This window comes from Scomber scombrus, chromosome 22 (genome assembly GCF_963691925.1).
Source record: "Scomber scombrus chromosome 22, fScoSco1.1, whole genome shotgun sequence".
Classification (NCBI taxonomy): Eukaryota; Metazoa; Chordata; class Actinopteri; order Scombriformes; family Scombridae; genus Scomber; species Scomber scombrus.
Window position 1 is genome coordinate 7,577,674 of NC_084991.1, and position 20,880 is coordinate 7,598,553.

Genomic DNA, 20,880 nt, shown 5'->3' on the forward strand with positions numbered 1-20,880 from the left:
ATTCTGTGGACTGAACAGCGAACAAGAGAGATTCCCCACCCATCATCGCTAATTGCTATGTGGATTCCCAATCGTAGGTCGGCACCTTAAGGCACCGTCAGGATGGCCGAGCGGTCTAAGGCGCTGCGTTCAGGTCGCAGTCTCCCCTGGAGGCGTGGGTTCGAATCCCACTTCTGACAGCCTGCATTTTTCACAGCAGGCCTTCAAGCTACCAGTAGCACAATATTGGGGAAGAGAGATGTTGACCTTCGCTGGGCGATGAGCGCTTGAGAGACAAGCCACAACGCTTCGTGCCTACACTCTCATCCTGTGAGCACAAAGCAATGCCTTGGCGAACAGTACCTGTGCTACTATGTGTTTGATGAACTGTAAATGAGTATGGACGCGCTCTTTCAAAACATTGAGTGAAAGAACATCTCCCACATCACCTCGTCTGCAAACGGCGCATTAGCTGGATATGTCAGGTTTATGCGTTTTTATTGACACTCAGACCTTGTCCGTAAAATTTGAAATGACTTGGTAATGACTGAATCCTTTGTGGTTACTGTTCTTAATGTGGGATATTTGTATTATAAATGATAGCGAAATACCATGGCCATAGGCTAATACGCAAATTGACACTGTACTCGAGTTGGTTCTCGAGAGACATGATTGGACCGAGTCCATGGTGTAATGGTTAGCACTCTGGACTCTGAATCCAGCTATCGGAGTTCAAATCTCGGTGGAACCTGGTTTTAATAGGATGCACAGTTTTAAGACAGCGACCTGATAACCTACCTTCACCTGATATTGCCATTAGCTGGAAATCTTAGACTCATCCCTCACTCTTGATATTGTCCAATTGTCTTGAAAGAAAACCTTTCAGCCTACTTTAAAGCTAGCTAGGAGTTGCGTTTCCGTGGTGTAATGCTTATAGGCTAATGTGGACACTGACAGTGTTCTCCACTATCCTGTCAAGAGACATTATAGACCAGGCTATGTGGTTCCATGGTGTAATGGTTAGCACTCTGGACTCTGAATCCAGCGATCCGAGTTCAAATCTCGGTGGGACCTGTGTTTTAAGAGGATGCCCAATTCCAGGATTGTCCACCACTGACCTTAAAAAAAACCCTACTTTGACCTGATATTGTAACTCACTCTTGATATTGTAACTCACTCTTGATATTGTCCGGTTCTCCAGAAAGAGCTGTGATGACACATTTAAGACAGCAACTAGCGTGGTTCCATGGTGTAATGGTTAGCACTCTGGACTTTGAATCCAGTTATCCGAGTTCAAATCTCGGTGGAACCTCCTCCAGTGTATCGGCTGCGTGATGGGTAGCAGTTTAGTCGCTGTTTTACTGGTAGTGTCTGCGATGTCCTCTTAGTAACATACGTGGCGCTACCATGTATGAAATAGTTTGACACCTGTCAGCTGCAACAGAGAAGTGGTTCCATGGTGTAATGGTTAGCACTCTGGACTCTGAATCCAGCGATCCGAGTTCAAATCTCGGTGGAACCTGGTAGTAAGAGCAGGCAAAGATTGTGCATTGTAGATTGTGGCTATCTTGTGTCTTGTTCCAGTGTCAGTTCCTATGAAGGTGCACAGGAAACATGAGGGGCATAGAGCATCATCCTCAAACTGGTGCGCGTTTGTAATAAGCCTGAATCGCAATGTAGAAGAACTCCATCTGCTTGATTTCCTGCTTGTTGTTGTGTTAGTGTCATTCACTACCCAAAATAGTCAGTTTTCCATACTTTGTCACTCTCTATAACCATCCGCTAATGACGAGGCTTCGCCTTTGTTGTAGCTGTGTTTACATTCTGTGGACTGAACAGCGAACAAGAGAGATTCCCCACCCATCATCGCTAATTGCTATGTGGATTCCCAATCGTAGGTCGGCACCTTAAGGCACCGTCAGGATGGCCGAGCGGTCTAAGGCGCTGCGTTCAGGTCGCAGTCTCCCCTGGAGGCGTGGGTTCGAATCCCACTTCTGACAGCCTGCATTTTTCACAGCAGGCCTTCAAGCTACCAGTAGCACAATATTGGGGAAGAGAGATGTTGACCTTCGCTGGGCGATGAGCGCTTGAGAGACAAGCCACAACGCTTCGTGCCTACACTCTCATCCTGTGAGCACAAAGCAATGCCTTGGCGAACAGTACCTGTGCTACTATGTGTTTGATGAACTGTAAATGAGTATGGACGCGCTCTTTCAAAACATTGAGTGAAAGAACATCTCCCACATCACCTCGTCTGCAAACGGCGCATTAGCTAGATATGTCAGGTTTATGCGTTTTTATTGACACTCAGACCTTGTCCGTAAAATTTGAAATGACTTGGTAATGACTGAATCCTTTGTGGTTACTGTTCTTAATGTGGGATATTTGTATTATAAATGATAGCGAAATACCATGGCCATAGGCTAATACGCAAATTGACACTGTACTCGAGTCGGTTCTCGAGAGACATGATTAGACCGAGTCCCTGGTTCCATGGTGTAATGGTTAGCACTCTGGACTCTGAATCCAGCGATCCGAGTTCAAATCTCGGTGGAACCTGGTTTTAATAGGATGCACAGTTTTAAGACAGCGACCTGATAACCTACCTTCACCTGATATTGCCATTAGCTGGAAATCTTAGACTCATCCCTCACTCTTGATATTGTCCAATTGTCTTGAAAGAAAACCTTTCAGCCTACTTTAAAGCTAGCTAGGAGTTGCGTTTCCGTGGTGTAATGCTTATAGGCTAATGTGGACACTGACAGTGTTCTCCACTATCCTGTCAAGAGACATTATCGCCCAGGCTATGTGGTTCCATGGTGTAATGGTTAGCACTCTGGACTCTGAATCCAGCGATCCGAGTTCAAATCTCGGTGAGACCTGTTTTTTAAGAGGATGCCCAATTCCAGGATTGTCCACCACTGACCTTAAAAAAAACCCTACTTTGACCTGATATTGTAACTCACTCTTGATATTGTAACTCACTCTTGATATTGTCCGGTTCTCCAGAAAGAGCTGTGAGGACACATTTAAGACAGCTACTAGCGTGGTTCCATGGTGTAATGGTTAGCACTCTGGACTTTGAATCCAGTGATCCGAGTTCAAATCTCGGTGGAACCTCCTCCAGTGTATCGGCTGCGTGATGGGTAGCAGTTTAGTCGCTGTATTACTGGTAGTGTCTGCGATGTCCTCTTAGTAACATACGTGGCGCTACCATGTATGAAATAGTTTGACACCTGTCAGCTGCAACAGAGAAGTGGTTCCATGGTGTAATGGTTAGCACTCTGGACTCTGAATCCAGCGATCCGAGTTCAAATCTCGGTGGAACCTGGTAGTAAGAGCAGGCAAAGATTGTGCATTGTAGATTGTGGCTATCTTGTGTCTTGTTCCAGTGTCAGTTCCTATGAAGGTGCACAGGAAACATGAGGGGCATAGAGCATCATCCTCAAACTGGTGCACGTTTGTAATAAGCCTGAATCGCAATGTAGAAGAACTCCATCTGCTTGATTTCCTGCTTGTTGTTGTGTTAGTGTCATTCACTACCCAAAATAGTCAGTTTTCCATACTTTGTCACTCTCTATAACCATCCGCTTCGCCTTTGTTGTAGCTGTGTTTACATTCTGTGGACTGAACAGCGAACAAGAGAGATTCCCCACCCATCATCGCTAATTGCTATGTGGATTCCCAATCGTAGGTCGGCACCTTAAGGCACCGTCAGGATGGCCGAGCGGTCTAAGGCGCTGCGTTCAGGTCGCAGTCTCCCCTGGAGGCGTGGGTTCGAATCCCACTTCTGACAGCCTGCATTTTTCACAGCAGGCCTTCAAGCTACCAGTAGCACAATATTGGGGAAGAGAGATGTTGACCTTCGCTGGGCGATGAGCGCTTGAGAGACAAGCCACAACGCTTCGTGCCTACACTCTCATCCTGTGAGCACAAAGCAATGCCTTGGCGAACAGTACCTGTGCTACTATGTGTTTGATGAACTGTAAATGAGTATGGACGCGCTCTTTCAAAACATTGAGTGAAAGAACATCTCCCACATCACCTCGTCTGCAAACGGCGCATTAGCTAGATATGTCAGGTTTATGCGTTTTTATTGACACTCAGACCTTGTCCGTAAAATTTGAAATGACTTGGTAATGACTGAATCCTTTGTGGTTACTGTTCTTAATGTGGGATATTTGTATTATAAATGATAGCGAAATACCATGGCCATAGGCTAATACGCAAATTGACACTGTACTCGAGTCGGTTCTCGAGAGACATGATTAGACCGAGTCCCTGGTTCCATGGTGTAATGGTTAGCACTCTGGACTCTGAATCCAGCGATCCGAGTTCAAATCTCGGTGGAACCTGGTTTTAATAGGATGCACAGTTTTAAGACAGCGACCTGATAACCTACCTTCACCTGATATTGCCATTAGCTGGAAATCTTAGACTCATCCCTCACTCTTGATATTGTCCAATTGTCTTGAAAGAAAACCTTTCAGCCTACTTTAAAGCTAGCTAGGAGTTGCGTTTCCGTGGTGTAATGCTTATAGGCTAATGTGGACACTGACAGTGTTCTCCACTATCCTGTCAAGAGACATTATCGCCCAGGCTATGTGGTTCCATGGTGTAATGGTTAGCACTCTGGACTCTGAATCCAGCGATCCGAGTTCAAATCTCGGTGAGACCTGTTTTTTAAGAGGATGCCCAATTCCAGGATTGTCCACCACTGACCTTAAAAAAAACCCTACTTTGACCTGATATTGTAACTCACTCTTGATATTGTAACTCACTCTTGATATTGTCCGGTTCTCCAGAAAGAGCTGTGAGGACACATTTAAGACAGCTACTAGCGTGGTTCCATGGTGTAATGGTTAGCACTCTGGACTTTGAATCCAGTGATCCGAGTTCAAATCTCGGTGGAACCTCCTCCAGTGTATCGGCTGCGTGATGGGTAGCAGTTTAGTCGCTGTATTACTGGTAGTGTCTGCGATGTCCTCTTAGTAACATACGTGGCGCTACCATGTATGAAATAGTTTGACACCTGTCAGCTGCAACAGAGAAGTGGTTCCATGGTGTAATGGTTAGCACTCTGGACTCTGAATCCAGCGATCCGAGTTCAAATCTCGGTGGAACCTGGTAGTAAGAGCAGGCAAAGATTGTGCATTGTAGATTGTGGCTATCTTGTGTCTTGTTCCAGTGTCAGTTCCTATGAAGGTGCACAGGAAACATGAGGGGCATAGAGCATCATCCTCAAACTGGTGCACGTTTGTAATAAGCCTGAATCGCAATGTAGAAGAACTCCATCTGCTTGATTTCCTGCTTGTTGTTGTGTTAGTGTCATTCACTACCCAAAATAGTCAGTTTTCCATACTTTGTCACTCTCTATAACCATCCGCTTCGCCTTTGTTGTAGCTGTGTTTACATTCTGTGGACTGAACAGCGAACAAGAGAGATTCCCCACCCATCATCGCTAATTGCTATGTGGATCGCGAATCGTAGGTCGGCACCTTAAGGCACCGTCAGGATGGCCGAGCGGTCTAAGGCGCTGCGTTCAGGTCGCAGTCTCCCCTGGAGGCGTGGGTTCGAATCCCACTTCTGACAGCCTGCATTTTTCACAGCAGGCCTTCAAGCTACCAGTAGCACAATATTGGGGAAGAGAGATGTTGACCTTCGCTGGGCGATGAGCGCTTGAGAGACAAGCCACAACGCTTCGTGCCTACACTCTCATCCTGTGAGCACAAAGCAATGCCTTGGCGAACAGTACCTGTGCTACTATGTGTTTGATGAACTGTAAATGAGTATGGACGCGCTCTTTCAAAACATTGAGTGAAAGAACATCTCCCACATCACCTCGTCTGCAAACGGCACATTAGCTAGATATGTCAGGTTTATGCGTTTTTATTGACACTCAGACCTTGTCCGTAAAATTTGAAATGACTTGGTAATGACTGAATCCTTTGTGGTTACTGTTCTTAATGTGGGATATTTGTATTATAAATGATAGCGAAATACCATGGCCATAGGCTAATACGCAAATTGACACTGTACTCGAGTCGGTTCTCGAGAGACATGATTGGACCGAGTCCCTGGTTCCATGGTGTAATGGTTAGCACTCTGGACTCTGAATCCAGCGATCCGAGTTCAAATCTCGGTGGGACCTGTGTTTTAAGAGGATGCCCAATTCCAGGATTGTCCACCACTGACCTTAAAAAAAACCCTACTTTGACCTGATATTGTAACTCACTCTTGATATTGTCCGGTTCTCCAGAAAGAGCTGTGAGGACACATTTAAGACAGCGACTAGCGTGGTTCCATGGTGTAATGGTTAGCACTCTGGACTTTGAATCCAGTGATCCGAGTTCAAATCTCGGTGGAACCTCCTCCAGTGTATCGGCTGCGTGATGGGTAGCAGTTTAGTCGCTGTATTACTGGTAGTGTCTGCGATGTCCTCTTAGTAACATACGTGGCGCTACCATGTATGAAATAGTTTGACACCTGTCAGCTGCAACAGAGAAGTGGTTCCATGGTGTAATGGTTAGCACTCTGGACTCTGAATCCAGCGATCCGAGTTCAAATCTCGGTGGAACCTGGTAGTAAGAGCAGGCAAAGATTGTGCATTGTAGATTGTGGCTATCTTGTGTCTTGTTCCAGTGTCAGTTCCTATGAAGGTGCACAGGAAACATGAGGGGCATAGAGCATCATCCTCAAACTGGTGCACGTTTGTAATAAGCCTGAATCGCAATGTAGAAGAACTCCATCTGCTTGATTTCCTGCTTGTTGTTGTGTTAGTGTCATTCACTACCCAAAATAATCATTTTTCCATACTTTGTCACTCTCTATAACCATCCGCTTCGCCTTTGTTGTAGCTGTGTTTACATTCTGTGGACTGAACAGCGAACAAGAGAGATTCCCCACCCATCATCGCTAATTGCTATGTGGATCGCGAATCGTAGGTCGGCACCTTAAGGCACCGTCAGGATGGCCGAGCGGTCTAAGGCGCTGCGTTCAGGTCGCAGTCTCCCCTGGAGGCGTGGGTTCGAATCCCACTTCTGACAGCCTGCATTTTTCACAGCAGGCCTTCAAGCTACCAGTAGCACAATATTGGGGAAAAGAGATGTTGACCTTCGCTGGGCGATGAGCGCTTGAGAGACAAGCCACAACGCTTCGTGCCTACACTCTCATCCTGTGAGCACAAAGCAATGCCTTGGCGAACAGTACCTGTGCTACTATGTGTTTGATGAACTGTAAATGAGTATGGACGCGCTCTTTCAAAACATTGAGTGAAAGAACATCTCCCACATCACCTCGTCTGCAAACGGCGCATTAGCTAGATATGTCAGGTTTATGCGTTTTTATTGACACTCAGACCTTGTCCGTAAAATTTGAAATGACTTGGTAATGACTGAATCCTTTGTGGTTACTGTTCTTAATGTGGGATATTTGTATTATAAATGATAGCGAAATACCATGGCCATAGGCTAATACGCAAATTGACACTGTACTCGAGTCGGTTCTCGAGAGACATGATTGGACCGAGTCCCTGGTTCCATGGTGTAATGGTTAGCACTCTGGACTCTGAATCCAGCGATCCGAGTTCAAATCTCGGTGGGACCTGTGTTTTAAGAGGATGCCCAATTCCAGGATTGTCCACCACTGACCTTAAAAAAAACCCTACTTTGACCTGATATTGTAACTCACTCTTGATATTGTAACTCACTCTTGATATTGTAACTCACTCTTGATATTGTCCGGTTCTCCAGAAAGAGCTGTGAGGACACATTTAAGACAGCTACTAGCGTGGTTCCATGGTGTAATGGTTAGCACTCTGGACTTTGAATCCAGTGATCCGAGTTCAAATCTCGGTGGAACCTCCTCCAGTGTATCGGCTGCGTGATGGGTAACAGTTTAGTCGCTGTATTACTGGTAGTGTCTGCGATGTCCTCTTAGTAACATACGTGGCGCTACCATGTATGAAATAGTTTGACACCTGTCAGCTGCAACAGAGAAGTGGTTCCATGGTGTAATGGTTAGCACTCTGGACTCTGAATCCAGCGATCCGAGTTCAAATCTCAGTGGAACCTGGTAGTAAGAGCAGGCAAAGATTGTGCATTGTAGATTGTGGCTATCTTATGTCTTGTTCCAGTGTCAGTTCCTATGAAGGTGCACAGGAAACATGAGGGGCATAGAGCATCATCCTCAAACTGGTGCGCGTTTGTAATAAGCCTGAATCGCAATGTAGAAGAACTCCATCTGCTTGATTTCCTGCTTGTTGTTGTGTTAGTGTCATTCACTACCCAAAATAGTCAGTTTTCCATACTTTGTCACTCTCTATAACCATCCGCTAATGACGAGGCTTCGCCTTTGTTGTAGCTGTGTTTACATTCTGTGGACTGAACAGCGAACAAGAGAGATTCCCCACCCATCATCGCTAATTGCTATGTGGATTCCCAATCGTAGGTCGGCACCTTAAGGCACCGTCAGGATGGCCGAGCGGTCTAAGGCGCTGCGTTCAGGTCGCAGTCTCCCCTGGAGGCGTGGGTTCGAATCCCACTTCTGACAGCCTGCATTTTTCACAGCAGGCCTTCAAGCTACCAGTAGCACAATATTGGGGAAGAGAGATGTTGACCTTCGCTGGGCGATGAGCGCTTGAGAGACAAGCCACAACGCTTCGTGCCTACACTCTCATCCTGTGAGCACAAAGCAATGCCTTGGCGAACAGTACCTGTGCTACTATGTGTTTGATGAACTGTAAATGAGTATGGACGCGCTCTTTCAAAACATTGAGTGAAAGAACATCTCCCACATCACCTCGTCTGCAAACGGCGCATTAGCTGGATATGTCAGGTTTATGCGTTTTTATTGACACTCAGACCTTGTCCGTAAAATTTGAAATGACTTGGTAATGACTGAATCCTTTGTGGTTACTGTTCTTAATGTGGGATATTTGTATTATAAATGATAGCGAAATACCATGGCCATAGGCTAATACGCAAATTGACACTGTACTCGAGTCGGTTCTCGAGAGACATGATTGGACCGAGTCCATGGTGTAATGGTTAGCACTCTGGACTCTGAATCCAGCTATCGGAGTTCAAATCTCAGTGGAACCTGGTTTTAATAGGATGCACAGTTTTAAGACAGCGACCTGATAACCTACCTTCACCTGATATTGCCATTAGCTGGAAATCTTAGACTCATCCCTCACTCTTGATATTGTCCAATTGTCTTGAAAGAAAACCTTTCAGCCTACTTTAAAGCTAGCTAGGAGTTGCGTTTCCGTGGTGTAATGCTTATAGGCTAATGTGGACACTGACAGTGTTCTCCACTATCCTGTCAAGAGACATTATAGACCAGGCTATGTGGTTCCATGGTGTAATGGTTAGCACTCTGGACTCTGAATCCAGCGATCCGAGTTCAAATCTCGGTGGGACCTGTGTTTTAAGAGGATGCCCAATTCCAGGATTGTCCACCACTGACCTTAAAAAAAACCCTACTTTGACCTGATATTGTAACTCACTCTTGATATTGTAACTCACTCTTGATATTGTCCGGTTCTCCAGAAAGAGCTGTGAGGACACATTTAAGACAGCAACTAGCGTGGTTCCATGGTGTAATGGTTAGCACTCTGGACTTTGAATCCAGTGATCCGAGTTCAAATCTCGGTGGAACCTCCTCCAGTGTATCGGCTGCGTGATGGGTAGCAGTTTAGTCGCTGTTTTACTGGTAGTGTCTGCGATGTCCTCTTAGTAACATACGTGGCGCTACCATGTATGAAATAGTTTGACACCTGTCAGCTGCAACAGAGAAGTGGTTCCATGGTGTAATGGTTAGCACTCTGGACTCTGAATCCAGCGATCCGAGTTCAAATCTCGGTGGAACCTGGTAGTAAGAGCAGGCAAAGATTGTGCATTGTAGATTGTGGCTATCTTGTGTCTTGTTCCAGTGTCAGTTCCTATGAAGGTGCACAGGAAACATGAGGGGCATAGAGCATCATCCTCAAACTGGTGCGCGTTTGTAATAAGCCTGAATCGCAATGTAGAAGAACTCCATCTGCTTGATTTCCTGCTTGTTGTTGTGTTAGTGTCATTCACTACCCAAAATAGTCAGTTTTCCATACTTTGTCACTCTCTATAACCATCCGCTAATGACGAGGCTTCGCCTTTGTTGTAGCTGTGTTTACATTCTGTGGACTGAACAGCGAACAAGAGAGATTCCCCACCCATCATCGCTAATTGCTATGTGGATTCCCAATCGTAGGTCGGCACCTTAAGGCACCGTCAGGATGGCCGAGCGGTCTAAGGCGCTGCGTTCAGGTCGCAGTCTCCCCTGGAGGCGTGGGTTCGAATCCCACTTCTGACAGCCTGCATTTTTCACAGCAGGCCTTCAAGCTACCAGTAGCACAATATTGGGGAAGAGAGATGTTGACCTTCGCTGGGCGATGAGCGCTTGAGAGACAAGCCACAACGCTTCGTGCCTACACTCTCATCCTGTGAGCACAAAGCAATGCCTTGGCGAACAGTACCTGTGCTACTATGTGTTTGATGAACTGTAAATGAGTATGGACGCGCTCTTTCAAAACATTGAGTGAAAGAACATCTCCCACATCACCTCGTCTGCAAACGGCGCATTAGCTAGATATGTCAGGTTTATGCGTTTTTATTGACACTCAGACCTTGTCCGTAAAATTTGAAATGACTTGGTAATGACTGAATCCTTTGTGGTTACTGTTCTTAATGTGGGATATTTGTATTATAAATGATAGCGAAATACCATGGCCATAGGCTAATACGCAAATTGACACTGTACTCGAGTCGGTTCTCGAGAGACATGATTAGACCAAGTCCCTGGTTCCATGGTGTAATGGTTAGCACTCTGGACTCTGAATCCAGCGATCCGAGTTCAAATCTCGGTGGAACCTGGTTTTAATAGGATGCACAGTTTTAAGACAGCGACCTGATAACCTACCTTCACCTGATTTTGCCATTAGCTGGAAATCTTAGACTCATCCCTCACTCTTGATATTGTCCAATTGTCTTGAAAGAAAACCTTTCAGCCTACTTTAAAGCTAGCTAGGAGTTGCGTTTCCGTGGTGTAATGCTTATAGGCTAATGTGGACACTGACAGTGTTCTCCACTATCCTGTCAAGAGACATTATCGCCCAGGCTATGTGGTTCCATGGTGTAATGGTTAGCACTCTGGACTCTGAATCCAGCGATCCGAGTTCAAATCTCGGTGGGACCTGTTTTTTAAGAGGATGCCCAATTCCAGGATTGTCCACCACTGACCTTAAAAAAAACCCTACTTTGACCTGATATTGTAACTCACTCTTGATATTGTAACTCACTCTTGATATTGTCCGGTTCTCCAGAAAGAGCTGTGAGGACACATTTAAGACAGCTACTAGCGTGGTTCCATGGTGTAATGGTTAGCACTCTGGACTTTGAATCCAGTGATCCGAGTTCAAATCTCGGTGGAACCTCCTCCAGTGTATCGGCTGCGTGATGGGTAGCAGTTTAGTCGCTGTATTACTGGTAGTGTCTGCGATGTCCTCTTAGTAACATACGTGGCGCTACCATGTATGAAATAGTTTGACACCTGTCAGCTGCAACAGAGAAGTGGTTCCATGGTGTAATGGTTAGCACTCTGGACTCTGAATCCAGCGATCCGAGTTCAAATCTCGGTGGAACCTGGTAGTAAGAGCAGGCAAAGATTGTGCATTGTAGATTGTGGCTATCTTGTGTCTTGTTCCAGTGTCAGTTCCTATGAAGGTGCACAGGAAACATGAGGGGCATAGAGCATCATCCTCAAACTGGTGCACGTTTGTAATAAGCCTGAATCGCAATGTAGAAGAACTCCATCTGCTTGATTTCCTGCTTGTTGTTGTGTTAGTGTCATTCACTACCCAAAATAGTCAGTTTTCCATACTTTGTCACTCTCTATAACCATCCGCTTCGCCTTTGTTGTAGCTGTGTTTACATTCTGTGGACTGAACAGCGAACAAGAGAGATTCCCCACCCATCATCGCTAATTGCTATGTGGATTCCCAATCGTAGGTCGGCACCTTAAGGCACCGTCAGGATGGCCGAGCGGTCTAAGGCGCTGCGTTCAGGTCGCAGTCTCCCCTGGAGGCGTGGGTTCGAATCCCACTTCTGACAGCCTGCATTTTTCACAGCAGGCCTTCAAGCTACCAGTAGCACAATATTGGGGAAGAGAGATGTTGACCTTCGCTGGGCGATGAGCGCTTGAGAGACAAGCCACAACGCTTCGTGCCTACACTCTCATCCTGTGAGCACAAAGCAATGCCTTGGCGAACAGTACCTGTGCTACTATGTGTTTGATGAACTGTAAATGAGTATGGACGCGCTCTTTCAAAACATTGAGTGAAAGAACATCTCCCACATCACCTCGTCTGCAAACGGCGCATTAGCTGGATATGTCAGGTTTATGCGTTTTTATTGACACTCAGACCTTGTCCGTAAAATTTGAAATGACTTGGTAATGACTGAATCCTTTGTGGTTACTGTTCTTAATGTGGGATATTTGTATTATAAATGATAGCGAAATACCATGGCCATAGGCTAATACGCAAATTGACACTGTACTCGAGTCGGTTCTCGAGAGACATGATTGAACCGAGTCCCTGGTTCCATGGTGTAATGGTTAGCACTCTGGACTCTGAATCCAGCGATCCGAGTTCAAATCTCGGTGGGACCTGTGTTTTAAGAGGATGCCCAATTCCAGGATTGTCCACCACTGACCTTAAAAAAAACCCTACTTTGACCTGATATTGTAACTCACTCTTGATATTGTCCGGTTCTCCAGAAAGAGCTGTGAGGACACATTTAAGACAGCGACTAGCGTGGTTCCATGGTGTAATGGTTAGCACTCTGGACTTTGAATCCAGTGATCCGAGTTCAAATCTCGGTGGAACCTCCTCCAGTGTATCGGCTGCGTGATGGGTAGCAGTTTAGTCGCTGTATTACTGGTAGTGTCTGCGATGTCCTCTTAGTAACATACGTGGCGCTACCATGTATGAAATAGTTTGACACCTGTCAGCTGCAACAGAGAAGTGGTTCCATGGTGTAATGGTTAGCACTCTGGACTCTGAATCCAGCGATCCGAGTTCAAATCTCGGTGGAACCTGGTAGTAAGAGCAGGCAAAGATTGTGCATTGTAGATTGTGGCTATCTTGTGTCTTGTTCCAGTGTCAGTTCCTATGAAGGTGCACAGGAAACATGAGGGGCATAGAGCATCATCCTCAAACTGGTGCGCGTTTGTAATAAGCCTGAATCGCAATGTAGAAGAACTCCATCTGCTTGATTTCCTGCTTGTTGTTGTGTTAGTGTCATTCACTACCCAAAATAGTCAGTTTTCCATACTTTGTCACTCTCTATAACCATCCGCTTCGCCTTTGTTGTAGCTGTGTTTACATTCTGTGGACTGAACAGCGAACAAGAGAGATTCCCCACCCATCATCGCTAATTGCTATGTGGATTCCCAATCGTAGGTCGGCACCTTAAGGCACCGTCAGGATGGCCGAGCGGTCTAAGGCGCTGCGTTCAGGTCGCAGTCTCCCCTGGAGGCGTGGGTTCGAATCCCACTTCTGACAGCCTGCATTTTTCACAGCAGGCCTTCAAGCTACCAGTAGCACAATATTGGGGAAGAGAGATGTTGACCTTCGCTGGGCGATGAGCGCTTGAGAGACAAGCCACAACGCTTCGTGCCTACACTCTCATCCTGTGAGCACAAAGCAATGCCTTGGCGAACAGTACCTGTGCTACTATGTGTTTGATGAACTGTAAATGAGTATGGACGCGCTCTTTCAAAACATTGAGTGAAAGAACATCTCCCACATCACCTCGTCTGCAAACGGCGCATTAGCTGGATATGTCAGGTTTATGCGTTTTTATTGACACTCAGACCTTGTCCGTAAAATTTGAAATGACTTGGTAATGACTGAATCCTTTGTGGTTACTGTTCTTAATGTGGGATATTTGTATTATAAATGATAGCGAAATACCATGGCCATAGGCTAATACGCAAATTGACACTGTACTCGAGTCGGTTCTCGAGAGACATGATTGGACCGAGTCCATGGTGTAATGGTTAGCACTCTGGACTCTGAATCCAGCTATCGGAGTTCAAATCTCAGTGGAACCTGGTTTTAATAGGATGCACAGTTTTAAGACAGCGACCTGATAACCTACCTTCACCTGATATTGCCATTAGCTGGAAATCTTAGACTCATCCCTCACTCTTGATATTGTCCAATTGTCTTGAAAGAAAACCTTTCAGCCTACTTTAAAGCTAGCTAGGAGTTGCGTTTCCGTGGTGTAATGCTTATAGGCTAATGTGGACACTGACAGTGTTCTCCACTATCCTGTCAAGAGACATTATAGACCAGGCTATGTGGTTCCATGGTGTAATGGTTAGCACTCTGGACTCTGAATCCAGCGATCCGAGTTCAAATCTCGGTGGGACCTGTGTTTTAAGAGGATGCCCAATTCCAGGATTGTCCACCACTGACCTTAAAAAAAACCCTACTTTGACCTGATATTGTAACTCACTCTTGATATTGTAACTCACTCTTGATATTGTCCGGTTCTCCAGAAAGAGCTGTGAGGACACATTTAAGACAGCAACTAGCGTGGTTCCATGGTGTAATGGTTAGCACTCTGGACTTTGAATCCAGTGATCCGAGTTCAAATCTCGGTGGAACCTCCTCCAGTGTATCGGCTGCGTGATGGGTAGCAGTTTAGTCGCTGTTTTACTGGTAGTGTCTGCGATGTCCTCTTAGTAACATACGTGGCGCTACCATGTATGAAATAGTTTGACACCTGTCAGCTGCAACAGAGAAGTGGTTCCATGGTGTAATGGTTAGCACTCTGGACTCTGAATCCAGCGATCCGAGTTCAAATCTCGGTGGAACCTGGTAGTAAGAGCAGGCAAAGATTGTGCATTGTAGATTGTGGCTATCTTGTGTCTTGTTCCAGTGTCAGTTCCTATGAAGGTGCACAGGAAACATGAGGGGCATAGAGCATCATCCTCAAACTGGTGCGCGTTTGTAATAAGCCTGAATCGCAATGTAGAAGAACTCCATCTGCTTGATTTCCTGCTTGTTGTTGTGTTAGTGTCATTCACTACCCAAAATAGTCAGTTTTCCATACTTTGTCACTCTCTATAACCATCCGCTAATGACGAGGCTTCGCCTTTGTTGTAGCTGTGTTTACATTCTGTGGACTGAACAGCGAACAAGAGAGATTCCCCACCCATCATCGCTAATTGCTATGTGGATTCCCAATCGTAGGTCGGCACCTTAAGGCACCGTCAGGATGGCCGAGCGGTCTAAGGCGCTGCGTTCAGGTCGCAGTCTCCCCTGGAGGCGTGGGTTCGAATCCCACTTCTGACAGCCTGCATTTTTCACAGCAGGCCTTCAAGCTACCAGTAGCACAATATTGGGGAAGAGAGATGTTGACCTTCGCTGGGCGATGAGCGCTTGAGAGACAAGCCACAACGCTTCGTGCCTACACTCTCATCCTGTGAGCACAAAGCAATGCCTTGGCGAACAGTACCTGTGCTACTATGTGTTTGATGAACTGTAAATGAGTATGGACGCGCTCTTTCAAAACATTGAGTGAAAGAACATCTCCCACATCACCTCGTCTGCAAACGGCGCATTAGCTAGATATGTCAGGTTTATGCGTTTTTATTGACACTCAGACCTTGTCCGTAAAATTTGAAATGACTTGGTAATGACTGAATCCTTTGTGGTTACTGTTCTTAATGTGGGATATTTGTATTATAAATGATAGCGAAATACCATGGCCATAGGCTAATACGCAAATTGACACTGTACTCGAGTCGGTTCTCGAGAGACATGATTAGACCAAGTCCCTGGTTCCATGGTGTAATGGTTAGCACTCTGGACTCTGAATCCAGCGATCCGAGTTCAAATCTCGGTGGAACCTGGTTTTAATAGGATGCACAGTTTTAAGACAGCGACCTGATAACCTACCTTCACCTGATTTTGCCATTAGCTGGAAATCTTAGACTCATCCCTCACTCTTGATATTGTCCAATTGTCTTGAAAGAAAACCTTTCAGCCTACTTTAAAGCTAGCTAGGAGTTGCGTTTCCGTGGTGTAATGCTTATAGGCTAATGTGGACACTGACAGTGTTCTCCACTATCCTGTCAAGAGACATTATCGCCCAGGCTATGTGGTTCCATGGTGTAATGGTTAGCACTCTGGACTCTGAATCCAGCGATCCGAGTTCAAATCTCGGTGGGACCTGTTTTTTAAGAGGATGCCCAATTCCAGGATTGTCCACCACTGACCTTAAAAAAAACCCTACTTTGACCTGATATTGTAACTCACTCTTGATATTGTAACTCACTCTTGATATTGTCCGGTTCTCCAGAAAGAGCTGTGAGGACACATTTAAGACAGCTACTAGCGTGGTTCCATGGTGTAATGGTTAGCACTCTGGACTTTGAATCCAGTGATCCGAGTTCAAATCTCGGTGGAACCTCCTCCAGTGTATCGGCTGCGTGATGGGTAGCAGTTTAGTCGCTGTATTACTGGTAGTGTCTGCGATGTCCTCTTAGTAACATACGTGGCGCTACCATGTATGAAATAGTTTGACACCTGTCAGCTGCAACAGAGAAGTGGTTCCATGGTGTAATGGTTAGCACTCTGGACTCTGAATCCAGCGATCCGAGTTCAAATCTCGGTGGAACCTGGTAGTAAGAGCAGGCAAAGATTGTGCATTGTAGATTGTGGCTATCTTGTGTCTTGTTCCAGTGTCAGTTCCTATGAAGGTGCACAGGAAACATGAGGGGCATAGAGCATCATCCTCAAACTGGTGCACGTTTGTAATAAGCCTGAATCGCAATGTAGAAGAACTCCATCTGCTTGATTTCCTGCTTGTTGTTGTGTTAGTGTCATTCACTACCCAAAATAGTCAGTTTTCCATACTTTGTCACTCTCTATAACCATCCGCTTCGCCTTTGTTGTAGCTGTGTTTACATTCTGTGGACTGAACAGCGAACAAGAGAGATTCCCCACCCATCATCGCTAATTGCTATGTGGATCGCGAATCGTAGGTCGGCACCTTAAGGCACCGTCAGGATGGCCGAGCGGTCTAAGGCGCTGCGTTCAGGTCGCAGTCTCCCCTGGAGGCGTGGGTTCGAATCCCACTTCTGACAGCCTGCATTTTTCACAGCAGGCCTTCAAGCTACCAGTAGCACAATATTGGGGAAGAGAGATGTTGACCTTCGCTGGGCGATGAGCGCTTGAGAGACAAGCCACAACGCTTCGTGCCTACACTCTCATCCTGTGAGCACAAAGCAATGCCTTGGCGAACAGTACCTGTGCTACTATGTGTTTGATGAACTGTAAATGAGTATGGACGCGCTCTTTCAAAACATTGAGTGAAAGAACATCTCCCACATCACCTCGTCTGCAAACGGCACATTAGCTAGATATGTCAGGTTTATGCGTTTTTATTGACACTCAGACCTTGTCCGTAAAATTTGAAATGACTTGGTAATGACTGAATCCTTTGTGGTTACTGTTCTTAATGTGGGATATTTGTATTATAAATGATAGCGAAATACCATGGCCATAGGCTAATACGCAAATTGACACTGTACTCGAGTCGGTTCTCGAGAGACATGATTGAACCGAGTCCCTGGTTCCATGGTGTAATGGTTAGCACTCTGGACTCTGAATCCAGCGATCCGAGTTCAAATCTCGGTGGGACCTGTGTTTTAAGAGGATGCCCAATTCCAGGATTGTCCACCACTGACCTTAAAAAAAACCCTACTTTGACCTGATATTGTAACTCACTCTTGATATTGTCCGGTTCTCCAGAAAGAGCTGTGAGGACACATTTAAGACAGCGACTAGCGTGGTTCCATGGTGTAATGGTTAGCACTCTGGACTTTGAATCCAGTGATCCGAGTTCAAATCTCGGTGGAACCTCCTCCAGTGTATCGGCTGCGTGATGGGTAGCAGTTTAGTCGCTGTATTACTGGTAGTGTCTGCGATGTCCTCTTAGTAACATACGTGGCGCTACCATGTATGAAATAGTTTGACACCTGTCAGCTGCAACAGAGAAGTGGTTCCATGGTGTAATGGTTAGCACTCTGGACTCTGAATCCAGCGATCCGAGTTCAAATCTCGGTGGAACCTGGTAGTAAGAGCAGGCAAAGATTGTGCATTGTAGATTGTGGCTATCTTGTGTCTTGTTCCAGTGTCAGTTCCTATGAAGGTGCACAGGAAACATGAGGGGCATAGAGCATCATCCTCAAACTGGTGCGCGTTTGTAATAAGCCTGAATCGCAATGTAGAAGAACTCCATCTGCTTGATTTCCTGCTTGTTGTTGTGTTAGTGTCATTCACTACCCAAAATAGTCAGTTTTCCATACTTTGTCACTCTCTATAACCATCCGCTTCGCCTTTGTTGTAGCTGTGTTTACATTCTGTGGACTGAACAGCGAACAAGAGAGATTCCCCACCCATCATCGCTAATTGCTATGTGGATTCCCAATCGTAGGTCGGCACCTTAAGGCACCGTCAGGATGGCCGAGCGGTCTAAGGCGCTGCGTTCAGGTCGCAGTCTCCCCTGGAGGCGTGGGTTCGAATCCCACTTCTGACAGCCTGCATTTTTCACAGCAGGCCTTCAAGCTACCAGTAGCACAATATTGGGGAAGAGAGATGTTGACCTTCGCTGGGCGATGAGCGCTTGAGAGACAAGCCACAACGCTTCGTGCCTACACTCTCATCCTGTGAGCACAAAGCAATGCCTTGGCGAACAGTACCTGTGCTACTATGTGTTTGATGAACTGTAAATGAGTATGGACGCGCTCTTTCAAAACATTGAGTGAAAGAACATCTCCCACATCACCTCGTCTGCAAACGGCGCATTAGCTGGATATGTCAGGTTTATGCGTTTTTATTGACACTCAGACCTTGTCCGTAAAATTTGAAATGACTTGGTAATGACTGAATCCTTTGTGGTTACTGTTCTTAATGTGGGATATTTGTATTATAAATGATAGCGAAATACCATGGCCATAGGCTAATACGCAAATTGACACTGTACTCGAGTCGGTTCTCGAGAGACATGATTGGACTGAGTCCATGGTGTAATGGTTAGCACTCTGGACTCTGAATCCAGCTATCGGAGTTCAAATCTCGGTGGAACCTGGTTTTAATAGGATGCACAGTTTTAAGACAGCGACCTGATAACCTACCTTCACCTGATATTGCCATTAGCTGGAAATCTTAGACTCATCCCTCACTCTTGATATTGTCCAATTGTCTTGAAAGAAAACCTTTCAGCCTACTTTAAAGCTAGCTAGGAGTTGCGTTTCCGTGGTGTAATGCTTATAGGCTAATGTGGACACTGACAGTGTTCTCCACTATCCTGTCAAGAGACATTATAGACCAGGCTATGTGGTTCCATGGTGTAATGGTTAGCACTCTGGACTCTGAATCCAGCGATCCGAGTTCAAATCTCGGTGGGACCTGTGTTTTAAGAGGATGCCCAATTCCAGGATTGTCCACCACTGACCTTAAAAAAAACCCTACTTTGACCTGATATTGTAACTCACTCTTGATATTGTAACTCACTCTTGATATTGTCCGGTTCTCCAGAAAGAGCTGTGAGGACACATTTAAGACAGCAACGAGCGTGGTTCCATGGTGTAATGGTTAGCACTCTGGACTTTGAATCCAGTGATCCGAGTTCAAATCTCGGTGGAACCTCCTCCAGTGTATCGGCTGCGTGATGGGTAGCAGTTTAGTCGCTGTTTTACTGGTAGTGTCTGCGATGTCCTCTTAGTAACATACGTGGCGCTACCATGTATGAAATAGTTTGACACCTGTCAGCTGCAACAGAGAAGTGGTTCCATGGTGTAATGGTTAGCACTCTGGACTCTGAATCCAGCGATCCGAGTTCAAATCTCGGTGGAACCTGGTAGTAAGAGCAGGCAAAGATTGTGCATTGTAGATTGTGGCTATCTTGTGTCTTGTTCCAGTGTCAGTTCCTATGAAGGTGCACAGGAAACATGAGGGGCATAGAGCATCATCCTCAAACTGGTGCGCGTTTGTAATAAGCCTGAATCGCAATGTAGAAGAACTCCATCTGCTTGATTTCCTGCTTGTTGTTGTGTTAGTGTCATTCACTACCCAAAATAGTCAGTTTTCCATACTTTGTCACTCTCTATAACCATCCGCTAATGACGAGGCTTCGCCTTTGTTGTAGCTGTGTTTACATTCTGTGGACTGAACAGCGAACAAGAGAGATTCCCCACCCATCATCGCTAATTGCTATGTGGATTCCCAATCGTAGGTCGGCACCTTAAGGCACCGTCAGGATGGCCGAGCGGTCTAAGGCGCTGCGTTCAGGTCGCAGTCTCCCCTGGAGGCGTGGGTTCGAATCCCACTTCTGACAGCCTGCATTTTTCACAGCAGGCCTTCAAGCTACCAGTAGCACAATATTGGGGAAAAGAGATGTTGACCTTCGCTGGGCGATGAGCGCTTGAGAGACAAGCCACAACGCTTCGTGCCTACACTCTCATCCTGTGAGCACAAAGCAATGCCTTGGCGAACAGTACCTGTGCTACTATGTGTTTGATGAACTGTAAATGAGTATGGACGCGCTCTTTCAAAACATTGAGTGAAAGAACATCTCCCACATCACCTCGTCTGCAAACGGCGCATTAGCTAGATATGTCAGGTTTATGCGTTTTTATTGACACTCAGACCTTGTCCGTAAAATTTGAAATGACTTGGTAATGACTGAATCCTTTGTGGTTACTGTTCTTAATGTGGGATATTTGTATTATAAATGATAGCGAAATACCATGGCCATAGGCTAATACGCAAATTGACACTGTACTCGA

The 20,880-nt window shown here is 45.9% G+C and overlaps 1 protein-coding gene and 37 non-coding genes across 38 annotated transcripts in view; 37 read left to right on the forward strand and 1 right to left on the reverse strand.

The window, feature by feature from the left end:
- Positions 1–20,880, reverse strand: part of LOC134004461 (mitogen-activated protein kinase 12-like) — a 424,476-nt gene that overhangs the window by 378,232 nt on the left and 25,364 nt on the right. The window lies entirely within an intron of this gene.
- On the forward strand, positions 982–1,053 carry trnaq-cug (transfer RNA glutamine (anticodon CUG)). Its single transcript has one exon. It is a non-coding gene; the product is annotated as a tRNA-Gln (tRNA).
- trnaq-uug (transfer RNA glutamine (anticodon UUG)) lies at positions 1,220–1,291 on the forward strand. Its single transcript has one exon. It is a non-coding gene; the product is annotated as a tRNA-Gln (tRNA).
- trnaq-cug (transfer RNA glutamine (anticodon CUG)) lies at positions 1,430–1,501 on the forward strand. The gene has a single exon. It is a non-coding gene; the product is annotated as a tRNA-Gln (tRNA).
- trnaq-cug (transfer RNA glutamine (anticodon CUG)) lies at positions 2,467–2,538 on the forward strand. Its single transcript has one exon. It is a non-coding gene; the product is annotated as a tRNA-Gln (tRNA).
- trnaq-uug (transfer RNA glutamine (anticodon UUG)) lies at positions 3,028–3,099 on the forward strand. The gene has a single exon. It is a non-coding gene; the product is annotated as a tRNA-Gln (tRNA).
- Positions 3,238–3,309, forward strand: trnaq-cug (transfer RNA glutamine (anticodon CUG)). Its single transcript has one exon. It is a non-coding gene; the product is annotated as a tRNA-Gln (tRNA).
- Positions 4,263–4,334, forward strand: trnaq-cug (transfer RNA glutamine (anticodon CUG)). The gene has a single exon. It is a non-coding gene; the product is annotated as a tRNA-Gln (tRNA).
- On the forward strand, positions 4,824–4,895 carry trnaq-uug (transfer RNA glutamine (anticodon UUG)). Its single transcript has one exon. It is a non-coding gene; the product is annotated as a tRNA-Gln (tRNA).
- trnaq-cug (transfer RNA glutamine (anticodon CUG)) lies at positions 5,034–5,105 on the forward strand. Its single transcript has one exon. It is a non-coding gene; the product is annotated as a tRNA-Gln (tRNA).
- Positions 6,059–6,130, forward strand: trnaq-cug (transfer RNA glutamine (anticodon CUG)). Its single transcript has one exon. It is a non-coding gene; the product is annotated as a tRNA-Gln (tRNA).
- On the forward strand, positions 6,278–6,349 carry trnaq-uug (transfer RNA glutamine (anticodon UUG)). Its single transcript has one exon. It is a non-coding gene; the product is annotated as a tRNA-Gln (tRNA).
- trnaq-cug (transfer RNA glutamine (anticodon CUG)) lies at positions 6,488–6,559 on the forward strand. Its single transcript has one exon. It is a non-coding gene; the product is annotated as a tRNA-Gln (tRNA).
- On the forward strand, positions 7,513–7,584 carry trnaq-cug (transfer RNA glutamine (anticodon CUG)). The gene has a single exon. It is a non-coding gene; the product is annotated as a tRNA-Gln (tRNA).
- trnaq-uug (transfer RNA glutamine (anticodon UUG)) lies at positions 7,770–7,841 on the forward strand. The gene has a single exon. It is a non-coding gene; the product is annotated as a tRNA-Gln (tRNA).
- trnaq-cug (transfer RNA glutamine (anticodon CUG)) lies at positions 9,332–9,403 on the forward strand. The gene has a single exon. It is a non-coding gene; the product is annotated as a tRNA-Gln (tRNA).
- On the forward strand, positions 9,570–9,641 carry trnaq-uug (transfer RNA glutamine (anticodon UUG)). The gene has a single exon. It is a non-coding gene; the product is annotated as a tRNA-Gln (tRNA).
- Positions 9,780–9,851, forward strand: trnaq-cug (transfer RNA glutamine (anticodon CUG)). The gene has a single exon. It is a non-coding gene; the product is annotated as a tRNA-Gln (tRNA).
- On the forward strand, positions 10,817–10,888 carry trnaq-cug (transfer RNA glutamine (anticodon CUG)). Its single transcript has one exon. It is a non-coding gene; the product is annotated as a tRNA-Gln (tRNA).
- On the forward strand, positions 11,140–11,211 carry trnaq-cug (transfer RNA glutamine (anticodon CUG)). The gene has a single exon. It is a non-coding gene; the product is annotated as a tRNA-Gln (tRNA).
- Positions 11,378–11,449, forward strand: trnaq-uug (transfer RNA glutamine (anticodon UUG)). Its single transcript has one exon. It is a non-coding gene; the product is annotated as a tRNA-Gln (tRNA).
- trnaq-cug (transfer RNA glutamine (anticodon CUG)) lies at positions 11,588–11,659 on the forward strand. Its single transcript has one exon. It is a non-coding gene; the product is annotated as a tRNA-Gln (tRNA).
- trnaq-cug (transfer RNA glutamine (anticodon CUG)) lies at positions 12,613–12,684 on the forward strand. Its single transcript has one exon. It is a non-coding gene; the product is annotated as a tRNA-Gln (tRNA).
- On the forward strand, positions 12,832–12,903 carry trnaq-uug (transfer RNA glutamine (anticodon UUG)). The gene has a single exon. It is a non-coding gene; the product is annotated as a tRNA-Gln (tRNA).
- On the forward strand, positions 13,042–13,113 carry trnaq-cug (transfer RNA glutamine (anticodon CUG)). The gene has a single exon. It is a non-coding gene; the product is annotated as a tRNA-Gln (tRNA).
- On the forward strand, positions 14,382–14,453 carry trnaq-cug (transfer RNA glutamine (anticodon CUG)). Its single transcript has one exon. It is a non-coding gene; the product is annotated as a tRNA-Gln (tRNA).
- Positions 14,620–14,691, forward strand: trnaq-uug (transfer RNA glutamine (anticodon UUG)). Its single transcript has one exon. It is a non-coding gene; the product is annotated as a tRNA-Gln (tRNA).
- Positions 14,830–14,901, forward strand: trnaq-cug (transfer RNA glutamine (anticodon CUG)). Its single transcript has one exon. It is a non-coding gene; the product is annotated as a tRNA-Gln (tRNA).
- On the forward strand, positions 15,867–15,938 carry trnaq-cug (transfer RNA glutamine (anticodon CUG)). Its single transcript has one exon. It is a non-coding gene; the product is annotated as a tRNA-Gln (tRNA).
- trnaq-cug (transfer RNA glutamine (anticodon CUG)) lies at positions 16,190–16,261 on the forward strand. Its single transcript has one exon. It is a non-coding gene; the product is annotated as a tRNA-Gln (tRNA).
- On the forward strand, positions 16,428–16,499 carry trnaq-uug (transfer RNA glutamine (anticodon UUG)). The gene has a single exon. It is a non-coding gene; the product is annotated as a tRNA-Gln (tRNA).
- On the forward strand, positions 16,638–16,709 carry trnaq-cug (transfer RNA glutamine (anticodon CUG)). The gene has a single exon. It is a non-coding gene; the product is annotated as a tRNA-Gln (tRNA).
- On the forward strand, positions 17,663–17,734 carry trnaq-cug (transfer RNA glutamine (anticodon CUG)). The gene has a single exon. It is a non-coding gene; the product is annotated as a tRNA-Gln (tRNA).
- trnaq-uug (transfer RNA glutamine (anticodon UUG)) lies at positions 17,882–17,953 on the forward strand. The gene has a single exon. It is a non-coding gene; the product is annotated as a tRNA-Gln (tRNA).
- On the forward strand, positions 18,092–18,163 carry trnaq-cug (transfer RNA glutamine (anticodon CUG)). Its single transcript has one exon. It is a non-coding gene; the product is annotated as a tRNA-Gln (tRNA).
- trnaq-cug (transfer RNA glutamine (anticodon CUG)) lies at positions 19,432–19,503 on the forward strand. The gene has a single exon. It is a non-coding gene; the product is annotated as a tRNA-Gln (tRNA).
- Positions 19,670–19,741, forward strand: trnaq-uug (transfer RNA glutamine (anticodon UUG)). Its single transcript has one exon. It is a non-coding gene; the product is annotated as a tRNA-Gln (tRNA).
- On the forward strand, positions 19,880–19,951 carry trnaq-cug (transfer RNA glutamine (anticodon CUG)). The gene has a single exon. It is a non-coding gene; the product is annotated as a tRNA-Gln (tRNA).